Source organism: Podarcis tiliguerta, assembly GCF_965153285.1.
Source record: "Podarcis tiliguerta genome assembly, chromosome: 4".
Lineage (NCBI taxonomy): Eukaryota > Metazoa > Chordata > Lepidosauria > Squamata > Lacertidae > Podarcis > Podarcis tiliguerta.
In genome coordinates this window covers 23909159-23926917 of record NC_139537.1, presented here as the reverse complement: position 1 = coordinate 23926917, position 17759 = coordinate 23909159, and the positions used below count along the sequence as shown (strand labels likewise).

General features: G+C 42.1%; 1 protein-coding gene across 9 annotated transcripts in view; it reads left to right on the top strand.

Annotated features, from left to right (window-relative positions):
• Nucleotides 1–17759, top strand: part of SPATA13 (spermatogenesis associated 13) — a 100506-nt gene that overhangs the window by 17095 nt on the left and 65652 nt on the right. Inside the window, exon 1 of one of the 9 annotated variants that reach the window (XR_014510173.1) lies at nt 8028–8428. The exons of 3 other annotated variants lie outside the window; for them this stretch is intronic. The gene's annotated coding sequence lies outside the window, so the exon portion shown is untranslated. Of the gene's footprint in view, nt 1–8027; nt 8429–17759 lie in introns of those variants that run through there. 5 more of the 9 variants (XM_083436125.1, XM_083436129.1, XM_083436122.1 and 2 more) reach the window with 5 other exon arrangements.

Sequence of the window (17759 nt, the reverse complement as noted above, 5' to 3'; positions counted from 1 at the left end):
TTGCAGAACTGTGGCCTGAAGCCATTTCACAGTTGGTTGCTGAGTGGTGCAAAGTTGTGCCCGTATAGCAGTTAACTCTTTCATGGGATATGATCCAGAAGAGCTGGTGTTAAGCCATAATAGGAGGAAGTGAACCACAGTGGGGGGGACAACACACTTTAAAGGGAGCTTGTTTGTTCTTGAGGTGTGTAAACTTTGGTAGGCAATTGCCTTCTTCATTGGATTCATGCCATGGAAAAGGGAGTGTTAACACATTAAGTTAAATAAATCACAAACTAAAACGGAATGCACATGCCTTAAGCCTCTGCTGAAGTGAGGCTACCTGCTTTCCAAAAGCAGAAATTGCAGGGTTTCTACTCAGACACGTGTGATTTGAGCTGCAGGTTCCTGCAGTGTTCCATTCTTTTTAACATTTAAATGTGAAATGCCCTCCTATGAGAGAGATGCCTGGCACCAATATTGTATTATTTCTGGTGCCAGGTTAAAACTTTTTAAAAATTTGCCCTGACACTTTCAATTATGGGATTCTTTTACCTTGTTGAATAGTTTAATCTTCTCAGTTTTATTGCTGTATTTCGTACTGTATTTGTAGAGTTAAAGTCATGGTAGAACAGTTGTCATGGGCACAATACCACCTCACTGCTGCCCACTCCTCCAGCCACAACACTGCTGCCATTCCTCTGTGGATTCCACATAGGGGACATTGGTGTCTCTTCCTGCCTCTCTCCCTGCTCTGTGTGTGAGGTCTCACTTACCCACCCATGTGCCAATAGCAGACTTTTATAAGATGTGGGGCGGAAGGACAAGAGAGGACATGTGTCCACCTGTTGACCACTGCAGTGAGGAGCTTCCTGGCATGGAGGGGGCCTCATGCTGAATGTAGGATTGGGCTTTGAATGCCAGTTGTCAGAGACTGGCAGGGCTTTGACATTTGTGTGGTGGAGGCAAGGGACCTAGACAGTGACCCAGGAGAAGGGTCCGGTAATTTATGGGGTTTGATGCAGGAGCCAGTGCAGGTAGGAGAGTCAGGGCAGTCCAAGGTGGAGGATGTGGTGGAAGAAGGAGAGTTGGTTTAAGCGAGGGACAGGTCAGTAGATTTCCCACCTTCTACTTCCCCATTGTCTCCTAGAACCAGGAGGGGCAGGAAAAGGGAAGTCTAAAGTTGTGGGTACGCAACCCATCAGAGGATGGTATAAAAGCCGGAGGAGGTGAGGGACCCTCTGCCGCTGCAACTGCTGCATAGGGCCCAGACCTGTGGAGTGATGCCTAGAGGATAGAAGCACTTTGTTTATCTGAAGCACTGTGGAAGCTGCTGTGTTTCTCTTGTCAATAAAGAGTTAACTATCTGATGTGTGACTTCCTTATATGGGACTAGCTGTGATACCAGTGGACTAATTACCTACGTATTGGGAGGTGTTAATAATAATAATAATAATAATAATAATAATAATAATTTATACCCCACCCATCTGGCTGGGTTTTCCCAGCCCATTGTAGAGGGACGCATATATTTGGACTTTATGCAGCCTGCAGGATCTATAAGGCAACATTATTTAGAAGATTTATAAAGCAGAATTCATACATTCCCAAGACTTTATGTGGGTTTGTGTCTGATAAATATTCCCATTAATTTCTATATCTGTGATTCACCAAGCACTTAGCATATGTTTAAATCCCATCCACTTCAAACTACATGGTAAAATGTTTTTGATTAATCTGGTTCTAAGTGTGCAGTTTGGATTGATGAAACCATTGTTCAGATATTAAAGGCATTGGCCACAATCCAAATAAGCATCCCCATGCCTGCAAGACAGACTTCCTCTTTGCTGGCAACAGAATGGGGAAGAGCCCTGGGGGCTCCCAGAGCACCATTTGGGAAAGCCAGCATGGAAGCATATGGGGATCTGGATTGCAGCCATTACTTTTAATTGCATTCATATATCCCCCCTCTTTTTTCATACTCAGTGTTAGTATTGTCTTGGTCTGGCTGTCCATACATCATTCTTTTCTCCTTGGCTTTTCTCTTTGGCTATTAGTGATGTGGGATTTATATTTGCTTTGACCTGATAAAATGTTAATTATAGTTCTGACGCACTTGTTGAAAAGGTATAGAAACCATATGAGAATTAATCCACTATGCTAATATAACCATTAAATAAAAGAGCTAGGAGTAGCCAGGAAATCTTTTACGTGTTTTGTTCCTTAATACAAAAGAGCCTAAGAAACACCATCAGCCATGTTCTGTGAGCTTTGACCAAATAGGTTGCTTGCTTGAATTCATGACAATGCAAATAAGACTGTCCATTTAGGTCTACCTTTCCTATTTGGACATGCTTCTTTGGGCAGCTGCTTATAAGCACTAGCTAGTGTATTTAAAAAATGTTTAGGGTTTTTTTTTTTTAAAACCAAAGCCCCATTAATTTCAGTGCTAAGATTAAGCTCATAAAAGTGTTTTACTCACGACATATACAATTTTCAGTCTTGGTTTAGTTTAGTTTATTAGTCAACCGAAAAGGTTTAAACTTTCAAGAAACATTAACAACTTGGCACAAAACGTAATATAAAATAACAAGAAATCGTAGGACAGACCATCATTCTGGCCATCAGTCATTTGAACCTCCATAAAAGTGTTTGAGCCTGGTAGTGAATCTAAACACAGTGAGGACATTGTAATCAGAAAGTAATAGCTTAATTGCCTGAGTGTCATCAACTCCCCTGACCTGAGTTTAGCAACCCCTCAAGCATGTTTTTTAATTGGCAGAGGCACAGAACCATACAGCCTATAGGCATGTGCTGCTTTTGCAATTCACTTTTGTACCGCCCTTCTATTAACTAGGCAAAATGTGAAAGTGGGGAAAGTTTGACATGGTTGCACTGTGAATATTGTTTGTGTTTACTATGGTTTTTGGCCCAAAGGCCCCCAAAGCAATGCCCAACATTCAATAAGAACAACATGGAAGGATGGCGCTTGCAATATTTTTGGCCTCTTGGGATTTTATAAGAATTGATTCGGTCCTGCAAGTACTCAAGATATGTTAAATCTTATATTTAAATACTGAATGTATTCTAACTTATTGCAATATGTTTATAAGATAAAGTTTTTCTATTTAAAAAGGAGTTTGATTCAGTCCTGCAAGCTGTAAATTTTAGAACCTATAGATATACGTACAAACATCTTTCCTCACCAGATTTCATGAAAGGTTTCCACAACTAGTCTGTAGATTCTTACTGATATTTTATTATTTGGTGCTCACATGAGTGAAGCCAGGATTTTTTTTTGGGGGGGGCAGGGCTTTTGTTAGGATGGAGGCAGAACCTCAGTTAGCTATGTATTTTTATTGATGTTTATTGATGGAGAGGCAGCTGCCCCTCCCTGCCCCCCTTGGCTATGCCCATAGGTGCTCATAAGAAGAAAGTAAACATCCACAAGTACAATATTTTGGTTGAAACCTGCTCTAGATAAGCAAAACTAACATTGAGCGCATTCCCGGTATGTATTTTTCACTAGGAATGGTATGTTAAGCAGACCTAGTAGTATCTTATAAAATACGAGTCAGAGGAGTTGCATTTGTTGTCTCACTTGGGCTATGTACACTTTAGCGGCTCAAAACGCAGTGCGGTTGCCCTCTCTCACCTGCTGCATTTCAACTCACATTCTTGCATTGCTGTACAAACCAGGGAGAGGGTGGGGATATATTCACTCGAAACCTAATTTGTTTCCCTACACCAAACTCCAATTCACTGAAGTTCTAATCTGCGCATGCACTGTAATTTGCACCTGCGCAATGACTGCCTGAAATAAATTCATGGAACAGGCTGAGTTGCAAAGAAGCAGCTCCTGATTCCTAAGTTGATCTTTTAGCCACTAGCTACACCAGTTCCTGGGGATGCGGGTGGTGCTGTGGTCTAAACCACAGAGCCTAGGGCTTGCCGATCAGAAGGTCAGCGGTTCAAATCCCCGCGAAGGGGTGAGCTCCCGTTGTTCGGTCCCAGCTCCTGCCCACCTAGCAGTTCGAAAGCGCGTCAAGTGCAAGTAGATAAGTAGGTACCTGGCTCTGGCAGGAAGGTAAACAGCATTTCCGTGCGCTGCTCTGGTTCGCCAGAAGCGGCTTAGTCATGCTGTCCACAAGACCCGGAAGCTGTCTGCGGACAAACGCTGGCTCCCTTGGCCTATAGAGCGAGATGAGCGCCACAACCCCAGAGTCGTCCTCGTCTGGACCTAATGGTCAGGGGTACCTTTACCTTTACCTTACACTAGTTCCTAGTCTTTTTCCTTGACCTCAATGGAACTCAAAACTGTTTAACTGCTTAGATCATGCCTACCTAATAAATGGTGGACTAAAGGAAGATTATGAAGTTGTTATAATGATACTAGCATACCACTTGAAATATTTAAAGCGCTTCACATACATTATCTTAAAAATTATTGTTACAACTCTGCAAGGTAGGCCTATATTATCCCCATATTGTGGATGGAAGGGGTAGATTGGGTCTGAGAGATAGTGGCTTTCCTACCACTGTCTAATGCCCACATAATAAAGAGGGATTCCAGACTCACAGCTCAGACTTCGACCAGCTACACCACCTTTCAACAACTGCTTCTACCTGCAGTGACCACCAGCATGTAATTACACCCATTCGCATCATCAAACACACTTGACACCTTTTACAAAGGCAAATGGCTTTAATCCGAATCTGAAAGTGATCTAGCAGCAGTATAATTTTAGCCCTTCATTCCTTGGAAGTGCTCACATATCTGCATGACAGATGGATGCGTCAAACAGGAGCTGGCAACTTTTCTTCAAATACTTACATTTGGTGAGAGGAAGGCTTAATGAGAGAGAAAAAGGAAATGGTTATTGCAGGGTGGACAGAATGTTCTGACTAGCTGAGATGCTTAGCAGCACAAATGAGTATCCAGAATGAACTGCAGAGATTTGCATCATTTGTGCTTTATGCCTCTGATGGCACCCTACCTGTACCCCCGTGTTTCCTGAGGGTGTGCCGCACAAGCGCCGGATGTATGTCACGCAAAAAAGTAATACTCTTCGTATTTGAATCATCTTTATAGGTGACTGCACATTATAATGCAAGTGGATTCTATGCCCATAAGGTGCCTCAATACATGCCAGGAAAACCCTGTGCAGCGTGGAGGCTGCCCATATATGGGCTGAAACATCATCCCATATGAATATGCCAGGATTCTTCATGTTCAGCCCAGCCCCAGCCCAAGTAACTAGAAAATCCCAGAAGCAGGGGTGTTGCTGGGTACCATAAAGTTCCAATGGCACATATTTGCATATGCTAGTTTATATGAATAGCTGCCTCTTGGTCACTTAAGATGGGTGGAGGATGGGGTTGTGCCAACAGTACACTTAGTGGTGTGCCCAATCACCTTATAAGGCAGTCTTTGCCAAAATGGGGAGGCCAAGGTTGGCAAAAGCTGCAGTAACCAAAGTAAACTATATTAAAAAATAAGTTTAAATGGAGGGAAGGCAGCAGGGAAGATGGGTCCCAGCAAAAGAAATATGAGCAGTGCTGTTTTTCTAGAAAAAGAGGTGCCGGAACTCACCATGAATGCCTCCATTGTTCCCTTATAATGGCAATGGTGCCCACCTGAGATGTGCCGGAACTGAGTTCTGGTCAGTTCCAGCTGAGAAAAAGTTCTGGATATGAGAATATGCAGATTAGCAAACACCACCCCTTTCCCCCTCCCTCATGTTGAGTCAATACCTGGAGGGAAGGGGAGAACAGGTCTATAGTGGGCATAAGAGTATGCTGCCCATTTTAATCCAGGAAAATGTACTCTGTTGTTGTAAATGCTGTTGTATCCACCAGACATCCTGCCATTGAAAAGAAACTAATCTGCTTGCTTTTTTTGCTCAAGGAAAAAAAGGTCCCATTATACATATTTTTTGTTGTCCATTTTTGAGACCTGTCCTCTCTGCATCCACAAGGATTCAATGGTTTGTTACACACTTGAAGTCATTTGTGGAGATTGGCAGAAATCTGTTAAACAAAATAGGGTTTAAGAATATTACCCTGAATGACTGAGTTCATGTGGCACTATTCCAAAACTGAATTGACTGTTTTTAGCATCCAGAGTCATCACAAAAAATTGTGGGCACCACCCCACAATAGGTGCAGGAGATTACCCTATTTAGATTTGCAAATTATATTGCACTTGGGCCAAATATGACTAAATTCTGAGTATGAATGCAAAGAGGTTAGGGACACAGTCTTCCTAAGCAGCTAAAAAAGTATGTATAAGATCACATTCTGATCTTCACATTAACTAGTTGAGAAGAACAGCCGCATACATGCACACATATCCGCTTTCATACTTACATTCACCAGCGTGGATTAGGAAAAAAGACCATGCTATGGGGAATAAATCAAGCCACCCTCAGGAGGAACCTGTGTGGGGGGAAAGGATAAATCCACTTTTCATCTTGACTGTGAGTATAATGGTGATTTTGGAAAAGCACAGGCAACAAATTTGACTTTCTCTTTTAAATTTAAATCCAACACAAAGTGCTTTAAAGTGAAGAAAAAGGAAAAAGGCTATATTCCATCACAACATAGTTGTCAACTTTTCCCTTTTCTTGCAAGGAATCCTATTTGGAATAAGGGAATTTCCCTTAAAAAAAGAGAAACGTTGACAGCTATGTATCACAATAACAATTGTTAACAGGTAACAATTACAAATGTTAACCTGCTGTATTTTGTATAAATGGGTTCCAAATTTCATTATACTTTTGCACAAACTTGGTTTTCATGATTAAAACTTATTTCAGCATGACATTTTAAGAGTTGACATGTATTCATCTCTGAATCAGATGAATTTGGCTGATGAACTTGGTTTTATCTGCTGGTGCTTATTCTGTTTTCTTTTGTAGTCTGTTTCTAAAGTTTATACTTAGTGGGCTGTGTTCAATGGTGGCTTTGCCTTCACAGAAAGCACTTCTACTTGCACCATGTAGGCGCCCAATTTTCACTGATACTTCTTACCTGCTGAACCCCACTCCATGAAAAGCTCCTCCTGAGGGCAGGGAGACCCACTGAAACAATATGGGATATGGTGCAGTGGGCTTCTGTAGGCAGGAAGGATGAGCAAAAAGTGCTTGAGTGGAAGCACTTTGCAGTAAGACAAAGCCACCACTGGATATGACCCAACATTTCTTAGTTTAAAATACAACACTTGTAGAGAGTGGGGAGAAGTGATTTTGGGCTGGCATGACCAGTTCAGCCGCACTGGGTGCCAGCTCCACATGACGTACCACAACAATGATGTAAAACAGAGAGTGAGAGGTGGGGGGGGGGGGCTGAATTTTAGTGTCGCACAGGGTACCGCTGAAATTTCAGAGCCCAAAGTTTCCCTGTGGGGAGGATTATTATTATTTCTTAGAACCTACCCTTCCCTTCATGAGAAAAATAAAAATTGGTAAGGGGAATATTGACGACGTTGTAATTGTATTGGATGTTCTGCCAACTTCTGAGTTTTGGGTTGTGGTGGCCTATAAACAATACAATTGGTATTGGTATTCTGAAGTAGGAAGGTGTGCCTGTAAAGAAAGGCAAAAATAATTAAAATATTTGGCATGATTCTGGAATTTGGGGAAGTAATGGCCTCTCCGATTCCCGGATAGGGATGTGGGGTTCTCTATGTCTATCTCCTCTGCCCCCTCATTATGCTGGGGCAGAGAAGAATGTGAAGACACCTCAGGATCCCTTGTCCCCACAGAAAATAATTGGGAGGGTTGGCATGGCCTAGCCTCCTGCAGTTCTCAGAATTGTGCCTTTTATTTCATTATGTTTTGCATGTAGCTACAGACTGCTACAGGCCGAGGCGTTCTTCCTTTCCATCGTGTTCATACAAAAAGAAGAAGGCGAGGGGAACCAAAACAACCCAGGGGTGGTTACTATGCCAACAAATTACGGGAACTGGGTCTATGATTCCTGAAGGAAAGAAGGCTGCAAGTCTTAAGATGGCAGAGGGAGGACAACAAAATTGAGAAGCGTGCTCGTTTCGTGCTTTCACACTCCGTTCCCAGTCCTGCCGCCGCCTACGGTGGAGCGAGGCGAGGGAGGCAGGACTGGGAGCGAAAGAGGGAGGAGAGGTCGGCTCCGAGGCCGCTGATTGGCGGAGGAGACTGGCTGCTGGAAACAGCGAGGTGCACTCCGTACTCAGAATCCATTTAAAAAGCTCGAGATACCGACTGCACTTCGCCCAGGCTTAGGAAGGGTAAATATTAGTCACAGGACCCGAAAGCTTAGCTGGTGGTTTAGGGCTTGCGGGGGAGAGGAGAGGCTGAAACAGTAACTTTTATTGATATGCTGCTGGGGAGGAAATAATTCGGGATCCGTTCCGTATTGCTGTGAGGAACTTGCAGGTGCCTGGGGTTTTCCCTGCCTTCTCCACAGACAGGTAAGAGAGGACTGTGGTGTTTGCCCACCTCTAACTTTTTTTTGCTGTTCTCTGGAAGTGTGTTGCAGCCGTTTAAAAGGCGAAGTGGGCTCACGGTGGCACGAGTCGTGGTTTGAGTGTGGCGATCAAGCTGCATCAGCCGGGTGCTTTTGCACCCAAACGCGTAGAGCTTTTTAAAAGTTCTGTTGCAATAGTGTGCTTGTGCTTGGTGCTGCATCTACAGCGGAGATGGAGAAAAACTGAAAGCCCGAGGGCGCTCACTGGAAAGCAAGTCTTCGTGTGCTCAGTTAGCAGGGCTCGAGGGAAGGTGTGTTGTGCGGGTGCTGAATCTTTACAACAAATACAAGTTTTATTTAAAAAACAAGCCAACAAACCGGAAAGAGGTTTTAAAAGACTGAAGCAGACTTAGCTTGCAGTGGTGTATTCGGGTCCAGATGCTTAATTTTGATCATTGATGCAGTTTGAAATCTTCCAAAGTTCGGAATTTATGGATATACGAGGAATATGGATTTGTATGTATGTCTGGGTGCCTGTGGCTACAATGCCATTACAGTACAGTACTCACTTATTTGGGAGTAACAATTTGACACACACACAAACTCCTCCAGTGTTAATGAATCCGCGGCAGTCAAGGTGTTTAGTTAATGTATTCAGGATTAGGGTGCAATGTCTCTAGTAACTTCTAAAAAAACTAAATGGCATGTTCAATTACGTGTTATTTACTCAAGAATACCTTGATTTCATGGCCATAGGATGAATGGGCGGAAAGCGATTTGTGCAAATTTTATCATCATGAATAACATAGGATTTGGATGACTGAATATTTATGATGTGGATTATCTGTATGTACTGTACCTACTTGATAAAAACTGAACACACCACCTGTGTGTTAGGCAATTACTGATAATGTACATGCCCAGTATTCCCACTTCTCCTTTGACAGTCATGTTTCATGTGGTGTTAAATTAGTGAAGTGGGGAGAATGGATTGGCTGATGAAACAACAAAGTATAGGGGAACATAAGAACATTGCTTAAACATGTTGCTGAGTTTTAAAACAGGGCAGATCCATTCAGTAGTCTCCCTTCTATCCCTCTAACTCCTCCCACCGACCTGTCTGCTCCTTCCTTCTTCCCCAAGTTAACTTCACAGCTCTTAGCTGAGCGCTCTGTTTAGATCAGGTACACATCATACATTTAAGGGACACACTGCTCTGGGACTGTAGTTTGCTAAGGGTTGTCACTGTAGCTCTGTGAGGGGTGGACTACAGTTTCCAGGAATGGGGGTGGGAATGTACTTTAAATGTAAAGTGCATATGCAGCCTCTGTACCATTAACCAGGGCTCATGTGTCCCAAGAAATAACTGAAAATCTTTATTAAAAGCTTGAGATGTAATCCATGCAACCAGGCATCCTGCTTTTCCAGCACATGTGCGCTATATGTACAGTTCAATTTGTATAGGCCCTTGCTGACACTAACAGGAACATATGCAAGTTGGGAGCAGGGATAATGTATTTGACCCTGTTTCTCTCAAGTGTATGGCATGTTGGAGGTAAGGGGTGCCAGAATATCTTTTGGTGCAAGACCCTCATGATTTTTAATTGGTCCTGCTCCCAATAAAACAGAACAGCTAGCAGGGCAAGACTGGTAAATGTTCCCAGCTAATTCTACAAATTGCAGTATTATTTCTCCATGGTCAGTCTCCCCACATAAGAGGAATTGAGTGATGGGGCAGACAGTGCTCATGTGCTTTTGGGTAGTTCTCTTGTGAAGGACACAGTGGCTCCTTGCCACAGATCCTAGGTTTTTAATTTTATGTGGCTTTTAGTGTGTGTGCATGTATAATTATTGTAAACCACTTTGATATTTTAAAAATGAAGTTGCAGTATACAACTAATTAAACAAACAAACAAACAAAATAGAGGCCTGATGAAATTGGCAGGAGATGTTCTCTCGCCTTTCTCTTAGAGACCTCTTAGAGACAGAGGTTGGGCCTCCAGATTACTTCTCACCTCTCCTGCTTTCTACCGTGGTTCCTTAAAAGACATCATGACAGAGACCACAGAGCATTATTTTGAAATTTTAGTGGTTTCACATATGTTAGTTGGCATAAGGCATGATGGTAAATGAAAGCTTGCTTTGTAGAAATTGTTCAGGAACAGTTTATCCATGTGAAAGTATAACTCCAGCAAACCTGCCAGGGCCAGTTAGACCTTAGGTGATCTCCTGTGCAATTGTTGGCAGGCTATACAATGTTAGGCTGTTTGGGTCTACTGTAATTCTTGCATCCAGTTTATTCAGGATTTCAGAAATCCTGTGAGCAATGTAGCTTTCAACTTGGGCCCAGTTTCTTTTCCCTTTCTATCAACAACCAAAGCTGGGTGCATTCGTTATGCTCCATAATGTACTACCTTTTCACTTTATCAGAGCCTGGAGAAATGTGCTGCCGAGGAGATACATTACTGTGTTTAAGACCTTACCTATTGATTTATATTTGGCTTGAATCTATTTGCCTTACTGAAATAATTAGGATACTAATTTTGTGCAGAAAAAGATTTTGCCAGGAGTATTCATTTAGATCAGGGGTGGGAAACCTATGATTCTTCAGACGTTGTTGGACTCGAGTTCCCATCAGCCACTGCCATTATGGCAAATGGTCAGAGATTATGGGAGCTGTAGCCTCAACAGCATCTGGAGGGCCACAAATTCCCCACCCCTGGTTGACATGAATAAGGTATTAGTGGGGAGGGGGGAGTGAGGGGTGAGGCAGCCTACATGTTACCACAAGGGCTTCTTCATTCCCGGTGAAGAACAGAAATTCCCAGTATCAGCCTCTGTGAAAGACAGACAAGAAGAGGCTTGGGGATTGCGTAATGAGGTGTAGTTAGAACTTTCTCCAGTAGCATAGATATTCCTTGCCTCTGCTTGCTACAGAATATGTTCCAAGAAGTACTCAACTCGTACATTCCCTCAGTTATTCCAGGCACAGTCCACACTGTAAAGCTTTGTGTCTCAGCACTCTTTATTTTAACCCCAGAGTCCCGTCCCCCCAAATCCCCTGTTCAAACCGCAACGAATGGCAATTCAGGTTCTCCGCAGATTGCCATTTGCTCCGATTCAAGAGGTAAAGAGCAGGTTTTCACAGGGAAAGCTCTAGAGTGAAAAACAGAGTGCTTGGAAATGCAGGATGTGGTTTGGAGGAAAGGTAAGTGTGGATAAGCCCTAAGATTCTAATTCAGGTTTATCGCTAGCCAAACAACACCTGCCTTGTACATCTAGGATCAGATAGACTCAGGACTAGTCTTCACACACAACAGTTCTTGTAAGCGATGGATGGGTGAAAAGTTAGAGATCACCACACCTTTATAAGATGAAGAGCAGTTCATTACTGCTCATTATTTAATAACTGGGAGGGGAGAGAGCCTGTTTACAAATCAGGCCTGCTTTTCAAATCACCTCAGCCCCTGTTTCTCTAAACATGAACATGGCCTCAAGGTGAGGAAGCTTTCTCTCCTCCTAACCAAGAAGCTGTGTTCCCTCTCCTCTCCTATGAATCTGACTTGTGTCTCAGAATAATGTCACTGTGTCCCTTGAGTACAGGAAGAGGGGGCATTGTTTGCTCTCCCTTAGGATAATCCTGTTGATGCTCATGGCTATCACAACATTGTTCTCAACACTTGACTTTCCTCCATAGGAATAATCAGATACAACCCTTTATCTCTGTGCTAACATTAGATGTATGGTTTTATTTTCCAAAGAACTAACATCTCAAAAAAATAGCTCTTGGCCAAGAGGTGGCCTGCACATATAAGGAAAATGTGTAGAGACCAGGGCTGGAATGCTTAGGTAATTGACTTGCCGGGTAGCTCAGCTGGTTAGGGCATAGTGCTGACAATGCCAAGGTCACGGGTTTGATCCCCATGTGGGTGCATATTCCTGTATTACAGGGTGTTGGACTAGATAATCCACAGGGTCACTTCCAACACTATGTTTCTATGATTCTACTGGGACAAAATGCAACACTAGACATTGGTGCAGACCCACCATAGAAACAGGAAGAAAAGGGGAATTAGGCCTACAGTTGTAAACATACACACTGGATAGTAAGTTCCACTGGACAGAGTGTGACTTGCTTTTAAATTAAATTTTAAAATAAATAAAAATGATCAACTGCTTATTGGTTAAAAAAATTCTCCAACAAATATGCACAGGATTGTGCTGCACGTTCAAAAAAAGCACTGGTACAGACAAACTCTTAAATACTGTGGTGTTGAGGTTTAATTGATCTTAGCAATCTGTGTGGTTATTCATACACAGAAACATATTCTAATCGTTGATCTGTCAGCATAAGGTGACAAAAGTCCAATTTTTGTAAGATTAATCAACCTGTCACACCTACGAGTAACACCTGAATCAGCACACAATGCAGTAATAAGGGATCACTTTTCCCTACCTTTTTTGCTTGACTCCACTGAACCGCCACTGCCCAGCTGTGTCAGGCATTTCGTTGAGAACTAAATTGGACCCTGCTGCCTTTAATAACATTTTAATGGCTCAAGCCGTGTATATCCGGCTCCTTGTAGTGTTTTTAAAAGGTCCCCACCTAGCTTCGAATGAATGCTTCAGCTTATAAAACAAAAGCTTGTGCGTGTGGGATTGTTTTCAACTCTTTTTTAAAACGCCTAATGCAAAATTCACACTGGTTTCCCTAAAATAAAAATGAGCTTCTGGCAGCTTTTCTACACTTCAGACTTCTTTATATTCTGATTCTGGCAATAATTAAAAAGAAAATGTAGCACTGTATATATATTTTTAAAAGAGCATCAATGTTCTGCCTATACTTTCCCATGTGAGGTGCAGTCTTAAAAATACCCAGAGAGTCACAGGTCACCTTTTCTCTTTTATCCCATGGGAACCATCATAGGAACATATGAAGCTGCCTCATATGGTGACAGACCATTGGGTAATCTAGCTCAGTACTGCCTGCACTGGCTGGCAGTTGGCTCTCCAGGATTTGACAGAGTTTTCTCTCATGCTCACCTGAAGATGCTGGGGAGTGAAGCTGGGACCCTCTGCATTCAAAGCATAGACATAGATATAGACATAGACATAGAATTGTAGAGTTGGAAGCATCATCTATTCCCAGTCTGCAATGGAGGAATATTTTACCCAATGTGAGGCTCAAATCTACGACCCTGAGATTAAGAGTCTCATGCTCTACCGACTCAACAGATGCTCCCTATGGCCTATACCTCTGCTAAGTAATTTTTTTACTGTTCTACCCATTCTCACTGATCAGAGAAAAGAGAAGAACCCTGAAAAATATAGAGAACTACTTTGTCTTTTGCCGCCCAGTACAGCCTGAAATATCATTCATATGCAGCAGTAGAAACATGCCAAGTCCATCTGAGAAGTAGGCGTCCTCCTACATCTGATGTCAGATACAGACAGCACGTTCACAAGATTTCCTGTCCTTCAGGGCTGTGGTTCAATTAATTACTAAGTTGGGCAGGTATGAACCATTTCAGCGCCATAAAGCTATGATTTAAACAAACAAGCAAACAAGCACAAAATATTTTCCCATATGTATATACCATATATGAACATCGGTTCTTAACATTCCATCCAACAGCATACATTTAAAGCTCATTTTAGGCATATGACTTGCCCCCAAAGAATCCTGGGGAACTCTAGTTTACCCCACTATAAGGAGTTAGGTGTCTTCTAGCAGGAAATGTTGTATGGGTTGACTTGTCCATGTAGAGTTAAAAAAAAGAAAAAGTGGAGAAAGAATGGTTGAGTACATCTAATAAACTCTTGTGGGCGCTATAAAATACCCATTTCACAGAATTAAATCTGGTCTCTCTCTCTCTCTCTCTCTCTCTCTCTCTCTTCTTGGGCAGCTTGTGGGGGACTCCTGCTCTAAGATGTAGGCCCAAACATGCATGACAGACATTGTATGAAGGTATCTGATAGGGGATAACTTTTCTTTTATTGAGAAAGTTTTGATACAGTAGAAAGGACACAGCATGGTACGGACTATTAACAGTTATCAACAGCACATTCAGGTGCAAACCAAATGCAAAACAGCTAATGCAGACTACTTTTCTATATGTCAGTCACAGAGAGTCCCACCAACAGAGCTGGGGAAGATGTCATGTAGATGAATTGTTTCCAGCTCTTTTCCTTTTCTCTTTGCCCACTTTAATGCTGTGTAATAGTTTTGTGTCCTGCTGTACTAGTGTACATAATCACTAGCTGTTCAAACACTGGCCTCCACAGTTAAAAGGATCTTGCTGTCACAATCCGTACAACGCAACATGCAATGAGAAGCGTGGTTTACAAAAACGTAGATAAAGCTAACTCAAATTTTCATTGTGAATCATTCAAACTATGTTGTTTTAGTACTGTTTTGGGTGTTTAGTACAATGTTGACAACATACAGTGGTACCTCAGGTTACAGACGCTTTGGGTTATGCATTTTCAGGTTATGGACCGCGGGAAACCCAGAAGTACCAGAAAGGGTTACTTCCGGGTTTCGCTGCTCACGCATGCGCAGAAGCGCCAAATAATGTCACGTGCATGCGCAGACGCAGTGCTGCAGGTTATGAACGATGCGGGTTGCAGACGTTTCTCGGTCCGCAACCCGAGCTTCCACTGTATTTTCAGATTTAATGCTGAAAGGCTGCTTGCATTGACATTAGGGGAACATAAGGAGGTCAGACCAAAGACCTTTCTACTCCAAGATCATCTTGTTCTTGGCCAACCAGTTGCCCATGGGAAGCCTACAAGCAGCACCTATGTGAAATAGCACTTTACCTACTTGTGATTCCCAGAAACTGGTATTCAGAGGCATATTGCCTCTGACAGTGGAGGGATGTGTGTGTATTCAATCAGTGAGAGAGGAATGGGAAAGAAAAGAAAGAAGAAACAAAGAATTGAAATTGTGATAAAATAGAGTATATGGGTATATAAGTAATCAGCAGTTTCCCCATTAAATGTAAAAATGTAAAAGTATTAACAAGACATTATACTTTTTATAAATAGATTCCAAATATAATTATATTTATCCATACACAATCTGTGTCTAAAAGCAATCTGTTGTATGTTGCCAGAGTTGTCATGTCTTCTGTTCATTGATTGAAGGGGACCATGGTATTATCTTTCAAGTGAATTAATATCAGTCTTTTAGCAGAAGTAAGGGCACAGAGAGTCTATCTACATTGAATTGTGGTCAAACCCCATATAGTTGATATATAGTTTAAAACAATGTTATCCTCTGAAAATATTTTATATTTCCCCCCAAAACAATATTTATGCATCTTAGTACTTTTCTCGAAAAAGGTAAAACATAACCATCATGGCTAGTAGTCATTGAATTGTGTCCAAGTGAGGACTTTTAAAGTGTGAATGTCTTTAAATTAGGGCTTCAAACCTTGATTAACGGTACAAACCTATGCATGTTGACGCTGCACTTTAATGAAATGGAGCTTACTCCCATAAAAGTTTGTGCGAAAAATAGAACTGTAGTCTAAAAGGCGAGATGCCTGAACAAGTAAATGATCTTTCTTTGATTGACAGCTTTATTTTTAAATACTAAAAGATGAAAATATAGGTTTGTGCTAGGAACGTGCAGAGGTTTGACACTGCTTAATGTACAAAAATACTACTCTTCTGCACATGTATACTTCCCGAAAGGTGTTTGCATTAGCCAGAGCTCCCTTAATGAGTTCCATTGTAGTTAAGAAAGATTGTCTATCACTGAATGATATGCCGCTTACAAGTGAGTATGAGTGTTAATGAAAGGCAGATTGGAACAGATGGTCTGTGCAATACAAAAAGTGCCACCTTATCTGCACGAAGTTGTTCTAGCTGGCAAGCAGCGCCAGTTTAGGGAGGAAAATACGTGCATCATTACCAAGTATTACATGCCTCGCTTGATGAGAGCACAGTATTGCCTTGAAAGTTCTGTTTTGACTAGGGAGGAAAAACAATAGCTTCTGCAAATCTTGCAATGTGACCTCAAGGTAAGCATAATTTTCCTGGAACTGATGCATAAACAGATTTTCTGCAGTTTTGCATAAGTGGAGTTTTGCATTGTATATGATGACCCAAATTCTGCAGCAGGTATCTTCCATTTTCAGTTTAGCCCCACAGGTTTCTAGAGCTTACTAAAACTTATATAGGATATAGGAAACTACATCGATATTGTTCAGGTATTTGAAGCGCTCACTAATTTATTAGAGAAGTAACGAAGAGCAATGTTAATCATGCTAATTACTACGGTCTCCCAGAAAACTCCAGAATCCAGTCCTTTCTAGAAGCATGCCAGATATGATTTGTGAGCCAACAGCACATACTATTGACAAAAGAGTCATCCTGACCTCTGGAAACTTGTCACCTGTGTGGGATAGCCACCTTTTGTTTACAAAAATATTGGCATCTAAGATGGAATGCCTCAGAGCATGTGTAAAATTCCTTTGCAATAATAAACAAGCTTTCAAAAAGACAAAAGTGCCTCTGAGCATGTGCAGATTGCCTTTTATTTGCAGAGACCTGTCAAGAAACTGTAGAAACTGGTGTCTTGTGCTTCAGCTGCCAACAGAGAATGGTAGTAGTGACCCATCAGACACAAAACTGCCTGAGAAGTGGCCTTGGATGACCTGGCAGGCAGGCAGTAACAGCAAATTTCACATACAGGAGTGAGATCGAAGAGTAGTCTGGGTCAGGGGTGGGGAACTTATGACCCTCCAGGTATTCCTGGACTCCAGCTTACATCAGTCCCAGCCAACATGACAAATAGTCATGGATGGTGGGAGTTTGAGTCCAGCAGCACCTGGTGGATGGGTGGCATGTGTTCCCCACCAAAGTCTAGGAGGGTGTCTGTCATCTGTCCTCTGTCTCTGTGTAATTGAGTTCCGCAGAATCTGCAAGCCTACTCCATGCTGTGATAGAAAAAGCAACTGGTCATCTTTCCCAGCATAGAAAAGAGAGTGCATAGAAAGAGTGCTTACTTTCTTGCTGTTTAGAAGCACCATGACATAAGGTGGTTAATGCTTACTTGAGTAAATAATTATTAGGCTATTAGTTAAATTGGCCTCAGAGGGCCAAGGGCTACCAGTGAGAAACCCAATATCTTGGAGCATTAATTCTTTCCATTCAGCCACATTCTAGCTTCCAGAGTAATGGTGGTGTTAATGAAAGGGGGAACCTTTCTATGGATTTTAAGGTGCAAACTAATGAAGGGTTATAAGAGGGTGCCAACCGTACTAATAGAATACTATGTTTGACAGCAGTGTGCAGTGTTGTGAACTGATCTCTATTGAGAAAAT